This window comes from Phacochoerus africanus, chromosome 13 (genome assembly GCF_016906955.1).
Source record: "Phacochoerus africanus isolate WHEZ1 chromosome 13, ROS_Pafr_v1, whole genome shotgun sequence".
In the NCBI taxonomy this organism is placed as follows: domain Eukaryota; kingdom Metazoa; phylum Chordata; class Mammalia; order Artiodactyla; family Suidae; genus Phacochoerus; species Phacochoerus africanus.
The window spans coordinates 67,181,908-67,191,091 of NC_062556.1; positions in this window are offsets into that span (position 1 = coordinate 67,181,908).

Below are 9,184 nucleotides of genomic sequence, written 5' to 3' on the forward strand. Positions count from 1 at the left end.
GGTACAAACGACTGAAGTAGTTCTCTCTTCATAATTTAGAAGCCATTTGAAGAAATGCCACTGTAAATTAGAAAATGGCAAAATTTAATTTCTTCTTAAGTCATCACAAATGCTTGGTAGGAGGGCATGTATTCCTGTTGGACATGGCACAACTTTCCAAACCTTAGGACCAGACTGGGCATCACCACCTTCAATTCTGTCTTACATTGATTTTTGCGCTTTTTATCATAGCACCTGCCCATAAGCAATTGCTTTGCAGGATCTGATGTCACGTAGCATCGGAGTACTCTTGCGGTACAGTGGGTTAAGGGTCCAGTGCCGTCACTGCAGTGGCTTGGGTCACTGCCGTGGGACTGATTCCATTCCCTGGCCTGGCAACTTCTACATGGCAGGAAAGGAATGGAGAGGAGAGGAGGGGAGAGGAGAGGGAAGGAGAGGAAAGAAAAGAGAAAAATGTAGCCTCATCTCTGTTGAAACGGTGGGAGTACCTGTCTGTGTGGTGTCTGACAGATGTTTTATATTGCTGTATTTCCTAGAAATTTTTAAATACCCCCACAGAACTCCTGTGAAGGCTCTGCAGTACTCAGGACCCCTTGGGGCAAAGTTGGGGGACCATGGTTTGGGGATTAAACCATCACAGGTTTGTGAATGCCCTAGTGGCCCTTGAAAACTGAGTAGGAGACCAAAGCCATGAGTACGTCAGGGTCCTCGATTTGGGGTCCTCGAATTGGAAGCTTTCCATTGCAATTTCGGCCTTTTTATACCAACAGCCTCCCAAGTGTTGGGCTGGGCACCCCAGGATGGCAGCTGGGCAGTGCCAGGGCCCCCAGAGCTCCAGAGTGGTGGGGGTGGGAAGCATCCTCTTCCGTCTGGACCAGTGTGCCATACAAATGCCATGCTTCTTTTTATAGGTGTGGATTTCATAACTTTTCATCCTCTGTGCCTATGGAGTCCAAAGTCTTCACATGATCCAGGTCCTAAATCATAAGAGGTAGCAATCAGCCAGCTTTAGACCAGAATCCTGGGAGAGAGGACAGTTTCATGGCAGGGGCATGGGGAACTACGCCCTAAAGAAATGACACTGAGCAGACAAGAGCCCTCTGCCCACAGAATGGGGGAAATGGAGGTTTACTCCAGACAGCTGCTTAGTCTGGTAGTGGAGAAGTCTTTCTTACCAAGTTCAAGATCTTCTTACAAAGGTATGTGGATCATGGAGTTCCCGTTGTGGCTCAGGGGAAACAAATCTGACTAGCATCTGTGAGGACGCAAGTTCGATCCCTGGCCTTGCTCAGCAGGTTAAGGATCCAGTGTTGCCTTGAGCTGTGGTGTAGGCCGCAGACACAGCTCAGATCCTGCGTTGCTGTGGCTGTGACATAGGCCGGCAACGACGGCTCCAATTTGACTCCTAGCCTGGGAACCTCCATATGCTGTGAGTGTGGCCCTAAAAAGACAGAAAGAAAAGAACTATATGGATCAGGGGTTTGGCGGACTTTTCCCAGAAAGGGCCGCCGAAGAGTCGATACTTTAGGCTTATAGACCATGTGACCTCTGTCCCCGTCAGGGTCACTCGGTTCCACAGCTGTGTCAGCACAGCAGCCGTAGTCAATGTTCCTACAACCCAGCACAATGTGTTCCAAGGACACTTGTTTACAAACGCAGCGAGCAGGCCAGACTTGTCCCCGGGGCCATGGTTTGTTGACCTGTGCTCTAGATGAGTGACCTTGGGAGTCAAGGGAGTGATCGGACCCCTGAATAGCGTTCAAGCAGGATGAGTGTAGGGAAGTACAGGAAGGAGGAGAAACTCCAGCCACACCACATGGAGACATAGAGCTGAGCTCAAGGAGCTCCCCTGGACTGTGTGTCATAAATAAGTCCATAATACATGACTGTATTACGAGAAAGGCAGAGTCCAAAATACATGCATGACTGGTGGGAATAGGAGGAAGATTCCTATGGAAGATTCAGGCCTTCCGGGAACAGGAGCAATAAACCTTCATAATAAAAAGAGTCATGGACTATCTATGAAGAATTATGAGGTCAAAATTAAGGGCAAGGTCCAAGTTTAATTTCTTTTTATTGTAATCCCAAGAGTGTTCCTGGTATGGGAAATAGTAGACTCATATAATAATATTTATGTTAGACACAGGAGAATTTAAAAATTAAAATTCTATTATTTAGAAAGTGCTTGAAAATATAAGAAACCTGGGACTTATACACTGCTGGTGGAAGTGTACATTGATATAATTTTCCTGGAGGGAACTTTAGTAATATAACAAAAACCTTTAAATAATTTATACTTTAAAACTTTAATTTAAAGATATTATAGTTGGTATAATTACAACTATTTAGAAATGTGTATTGTGAAGATGAACATTGTATTGATGTTTTGGGGTTTTTTGGTTTTTTTTTTTGTCTTTTTAGGGCCGTACCTGTGGCACATGGCGGTTCCCAGGCTAGGGAACTACACCACAGCCACGGCAACACGGGATCTGAACCGCATCTGCCAGCTACACCGCAGCTCACCGCAACACCGGATCCTTAATCCACTGAGCGAGGCCGGGGATTGAACCTGTGTCCTCATGGATGCTGCTTGAGTTCGCTAACTGCTGAGCCACCATGGGAACTCCTGTATTGATGTTTATAATAGAGAAAAAATAGAAACGGATTAAATGCCCAATTATGAGGGTCTGTTTAAAAAAAATATGATTCACTCATAGAATGGTATAAATTCTATGTAGTGATTTTAAATTATCACGTGAATTAATATTGGTATATTTATTAAAGATAAATGGACTTAAAGATGGTTCACATAAGGATAAATGAGAAGATGGAGTTCCCATCTCAGTGGGAACCATGAGGTTGCAGGTTCGATCCCTGGCCTCGCTCAGTGGGTCTAGGATCTGGTGTTGCCGTGAGCTGAGGTGTAGGTCACAGACGTGGCTCGGATCTGGCATTGCTGTGGCTGTGGTGTAGGCCGGCAGCTGTAGCTCTGATTTGACCCCTAGCCTGGGATCCTCCATATGCTGCGGGTGCAGCCCTGGAAAAAAAGACTAAATAAATAAATAAATAAATAAAGAGGATAAGTGAGAAGAGTATGTTATGGGAATGGATGTGTAGTATAATAACATTTTTCACTAGAATATATGTAGAATTCGGCATCTGGCAATGGCTCACTGGATTATTTCAGAACAATCCTGCTGTTGAGAATGACAAGAAAAGCTAGACAAATTACTTAATAGATGAATTAACGAAGAAGAAAAAAATCGCATCTGTTTGACGTTATCAGAGAACTAGCAAGGCAAACTGTGGAGCCAAGATCCAGAAGAAAGGGAAGCCAGGAACGTGAATCTGGCATTCAGAGCCGCCCTTCTCCTCCAGGCAACTGCTAATTTGAAAGAGACAATTTAATGGCAAAAGAAACAACACAGAGGTTTGGCACTCTCACAGGGCCAGGCGGGCAAAGTTTAGATTTCACTGCCCTCTAAGGAAGAGAAACTCTGGCAAACAACCCAGCCTTTTGACGGAGACCACACGGCACGACATCCTCAAAGTAAGGGTGAATCAGAAATAGCCTAATGCTCACAAGGAGTAAGTCCAGCTTCCAATCAGCTCAGTAGAGTAGCATAAGAGGTCTGCCCTAGGCTTGCTCTGTGCCAGAAATAAACATAAATGCTTCGCCAGGAAGATGCCATCATTTAGAGTCTCAAGCCATCTCTACATTGTTTTCGTCAACAATGTGTGGCCCTCAATAAAAATAAAATAAAATTAAAAAATAACCAGGCAGAGGAACTTACAGAATACAACTAGGCATACAAGAAGGCAAAAATGGACAGAAAACCAAAAAGAGAAAGATACAAGAGAAACATACTTGTAGGAGCAATCTAAGTGATCAGAAAGAACATTAAAGGAGTTCCCATCACAGCTCAGTGGAAATGAATCTGACTAGCACCCGTGACGATGCAGGTTCGATCCCTGGCCTTACTCAGTGGGTCAAGGATCCAGTGTTGCTATGAGCTGTGGTGCAGGTCAAAGATCCAGCTCAGATCCGGCGTTGGTGTGGTTGTGGCATAGGCCGGCAGCTGTAGCTCCAATTTGACCCCTAGCCTGGGAAGCTCCATGTACCACGAATGCAGCCCTAAAAAGACAAAAAAAGAAAGGACACTAAAATAAATATGACTAATATAGTCAAGAAATTAAAAGAGAATTTTCTAGAAAACTGGAACTATAACAAACAAATCAGGTAAAAATTCTAGAAATAAAAAATATAATTTTTAAAAAATTCATAGGTTTAAAAGCCTATTAGATACAACTAAAGAGAGATTTAATAGAGAGATTGTGTGTGTGTGTGTGTGTGTATAATGCAGCTCAGAACATAACGCTGAGTAAAGGAAGGCAGACATAAAGCAGTAGTATCCATACAGAGTGCTGTATAGTTCCACTTATACGAAGTTTTAAAAACAGACAAAAAGAATCTACGCTGTCAGACATCAGTGGTTAAATTCAGGGAGGATAATGGGATAATGATTATGTATGGGAAGGAGGGGGGCTATTTCTTGACCTAAGCTGTGGTTGAATTATTTATTAAGCTACTCATGGTTTATGTACTTCTTTCTGTATATTTTACACATCAATAAAATATTTTTATTTATTTATTTATTTATTTCGCTTTTTAGGGCAGGCTAGGGTTGAATCCGGAGCTACAGCTGCTGGCCTACACCACAGTCACAGCAACGTGGGATCTGAGCCGTGTCTGTGACTTACACCACAGCTCACGGCAACTCCAGATCCTTAACCCACTGAGCAAGGCCAGGGATTGAACCCGCAACCTTATCATTCATTCCTAGTCGGATTCATTTCTGCTGCGCCATGATGGGAACGCCAAAAATATTTCTTAATATTTGCATATACACACATATAAATAAAAAAGGCTATTAAGAGATGTTATCTTTGAGCCTTATGGATAATTTTTTCTTTTGATTTTTCTACAGTGATCCTAGGTTCTTTGTGATAAAGGAAATAAAAGAGAAAAAGAAGGAAAAAAAGAAATGATCAGTTTTGGGTTTGCTTTGTTTTTATTTTATTTATTTTTAGTTTTAGGGTCATACCTGTGGCATGTGGAGTTCCCAGGCTAGGGGTTGAATAGGAGCTGTAGCTAGGGCCTACACCACAGCCATGGCAACACCAGATCCAAGCCACAGCATCTGCGACCTACACCTAAGCTTGTGGGGGCACCAGATCCTTAACCCACTGAGGAAGGCCAAGGATTGAACCTGCATCCTCACGGAGACTATGTCAGGTTCTCAACCCACTGAGCAACAATGGGAATTCCTGTTTTGTTTTTAAATTGAGCCATAATTGAAATATAACTGACTAGTTTTATTTATTAAAATTCCTCTCATCCCGGAATAAAAGAAAATGAGATTCAGATATGGCTTAAGAAAGAATCGCTGAGAATTAAAATTTGTTAAACAGAAAATGATGGATTCTTCTTTCTTGGTGGTCTTTCAGAACAGAATAAGTATTAAATGTGATCTTCCAAAAGGCATGGTTATAGACCAGAATACCTAAGATTCATTCTGCATCTATGACCCTGTAGTCTTTTTTTTTTTTTTTGGTCTTTTTGCTTTTTCTAGGGCCGCTCCCTCGGCACATGGAGATTCCCAGGCTAGGGGTCTAATCAGAGCCACAGCAATGCGGGATCCGAGCCACGTCTGCAACCTACACCACAGGCAACACCGGATCCTTAACCCACTGAGCAAGGCCAGGGATCGAACCTGCAACCCCATGGTTCCTAGTCGGATTTGTTAACCACTGCGCCATCATGGGAACTCCATGATCCTATAGTCTTCTGTGTAAGGGAGGTAAATATATTCAAGGAACTTCCTTTATGGCGAGCTTACTTTCCACATAGTGGGCCGGTGGCTGGCAATAATAATACGTAATCATGTCTTGAGGACCTCACAGTCTGTGGAGAGCATACAGTTATAGATGAAATGTGATCACGCAGAATAGATGCCATTCACTCCTTCATTAACAATTCTGAACTGTACAGGTATTGGTTAGACACTGATCGAGGGACTGGGAGATTACAATAACCAAATCAACATCTATGTTCTCAGGGAGTTTACATTCTGGTCGGCAAGTACATAGCACATCAAGTAGTGCGAGGTGCAATACAGGAGACACGAAGCCGAGTGAGGATGAAGGATGATGGCGGAGACCGTGGCACACAGAACCCATTTTAGATACGCTAGATGGCCCAGGAGCGTCTCTGTATTCGGGGACACTTGGACAGACACCTGAAGGAAGTGAGGGAGGGAGCGGTCTCCCTGACCATTCAGACTTGAGCAGCCCTGGAAGAGGAAGTGTGCTTGGACCACGGCCTGAAGCAGCACGGCCAGTGTGGCAGGAGCAGTGTGAGTAGGCAAGAGGGAATGTAAGAGGTGAAACAGCTTGGGGCAGATCACGTCGGGGCTGTGGTCCATGATGAGGACTTGAAACAGGAAGCTGCTGAAGAGTTTGGAACAGAGGCGTCGTAGGATCTGCGTTCCTCCGGCTGCTGCGTGGGGAAGTGATGGTGAAAAGGCAGCTGTGGAAAAGGCCACGGGAAGACTCTGGCTCTTCTTTCTGCAGGACGTGATAGTGATGCAGACCACGAAGCTATTACAGGCACTAAGGGAAAAAGATATAATTCTGGGTATATTTTGAAGGCAAAGACAACAGGATCTGTTTAAGGAACAGATATGGAGTGTAAGTAGAATCAAGGAGTCAAGAATAACTCCAAGGATTTGGGTCTGAGAAACCAAGAGACTGGAGATGCAACATTGATGGAAATGGTGGGAGTCTTGAGGTATACATTTGGGATGGAACTCAAGTCAATGCCTTTTTTTTTCCCACATCCCTAGTATGTGGAAATTCCAGGGATCAGACAAAGACACAGCAGTGATGCCAAGTCCTTAACTGCTAGGCCACCAGAGAACTACCTTTTAATACAAAGAAAGAAGAAACTAGGAGTTCCCACTGTGGCTCAGTGGTAACAAAGCCAACTAGTATCCATGAGGACTCAAGGTCAATCTCTGGCCTTGCTCAGTGCATTAAGGATCCAGCGTTGCTGTGAGCAGTGGTATAGGTCGAAGATGCAGCTCGGATCTGGTGCTGCTGTGGCTGTGGCATAGACCAACAGCTGAAGCTCAACCCCTAGCCCTCGAATTTCCATATGCCATGAGCATGGCCCTAAAAAGCAAAAAGAAAAAAAAAGAAGAAGCACAGCAGCAGCAACGAAAAATACTAAGGCAGGCACCCCTTCAGGATTAAAAGAACCATTCTCATGTTTTAATACCACCTCTGAAAATTATGCATACCACAAATCAAAAACTATTTGCTATTAATTTGCTCAAATTTCTCTTTTCTTTCTTATTGCATTTTATTTTATTTCTTATGGCTGTGCCCACGGCATATGGACATTCCCAGGCTAGGGGCCACACCAGATCCAAGCCACGTATTTGCCCTACACCACAGCTTGCGGCAACACCAGATCCTTAGTAAGGCCAGGGATCGAACCCCCATCCTCATGGACACAAGGTCAGGTTCTTAACCCACTAAGCCACAAGGGGAACTCTGTGTTTTTAAGAAATGTCCTAGTGTGATTAGGTGGAAAATCATAACATGATAGTTCCCAGAAGCATCTTAACATCCTCCGTCTGTTGTGAATGTATTAAGACCAGAGTGATACATCAGAGCTATCCAATAGAACTTTCTCTAATAAGGGAAACATTCTCTATCTCTGCTGCAGAGTAGAGTAACCACGAGCTACAGAGGGCTACTGATCTCTGGTAACATGGCTAGTGTGACTGGTGAACCGATTTTTAAATTGTATTTCAAGTAATACATTTAAATTTAAATAGCCCCATGTGGCTAGTGGCTACTGTTTGGACAGAGAAGTTACCAACTCTTAGTATTGGAAGTTGTATTTTCTAATTTTCTCAATGTGTAGATGACGAAACTCAGCCTTAAAGAAGCAATATTATTTGCCCAACTTCCTAATTCCTTGTACCAAAACATGTTCCTGATTTTGTCACTAGTCATCCCTAGTGCGACCTTTCTGCTGAAATCCACTTCTTTGGGAGAAACTTCTAATTTTCAGATTAGCAGACCAAAAGCATTCCTCACAGACGAGCAGCAGTAATAAGACCCTTTAAAGGGGGGGGGGGGAAGACCTTAAGTGGAACTATATTTAGAAAAATGTGATTTTCTCCATAAGGAATCTCAAAAATTATTATGATTATAATAAATTACATAGCATGGCTCATATGATGATTACTTTTCTTAAGTGGATTCATTTACTGAAACTCAGAATCAGCTGCAGGTAACATTGCTGCAGTGGTGAGCTGAGTGTCTAAGCAAAGACCCCAATTTCTGAGGCTTTATAATCGTCCTGAATGATAATGAAGTGGGGACAAATAAAAAAAAAAAAACCTGAAAAATGACTGCATCTATTTTAAAAAGAAACCACATCAACCTCCAACCACCCTCTACATTCTACACAAATACCTTGAGAACAAAGGGGTCGGAGTTGTGTGTGCAGGTGATTGATGGTGGTTGAGCAGGAACTCAAGGGCAAGGGGGAGGGGAGGAATTATCTTTCTTCTCTGTGCTAATAAACACAGTCCTGGGGGCCTTACTGTGTACCAGGTCCTGTAGCCCACAGAAGCTCTTTTCTATAGCTTAAACTACACTCTGCATGTCCCTGCACTTTTTTTGCACATTCACCTAGCAAGCATTTAATCCTAGACCAAAGGTCCATCTTCTGGAGTTCCTGCTGTGGTGCAGTGGCTTAAGGATCCAACTGCAGCAGTTTGGGTCGCTGCCGTAGGCATAGCTTCCATCCCTGGCCCAGCCGAGTGGGTAAAAGGATGCAGCGTTGCTGCTGCAGCTCTTCGGCATAGGTCACAGCTGCATCTCGAATTCAGTCTCTGGCGCGGGAACTTCCATATGCTGCAGGTGTGGCCACTAAAAAAAAAAATTGGATGAGGGTAGGATCCCTGGGCTCGCTCAGTGGGTTACAGATCCTCCGTTGCTGTGAGCTGTGGTCTGGGTCACAGGAGTGGCTTGGATCTGGCATTGCTGTGGCTGTGGTGCAGGCTGGCAGCTGCAGCTCTGATTTGACCCTTAGCCTGGGAACTTA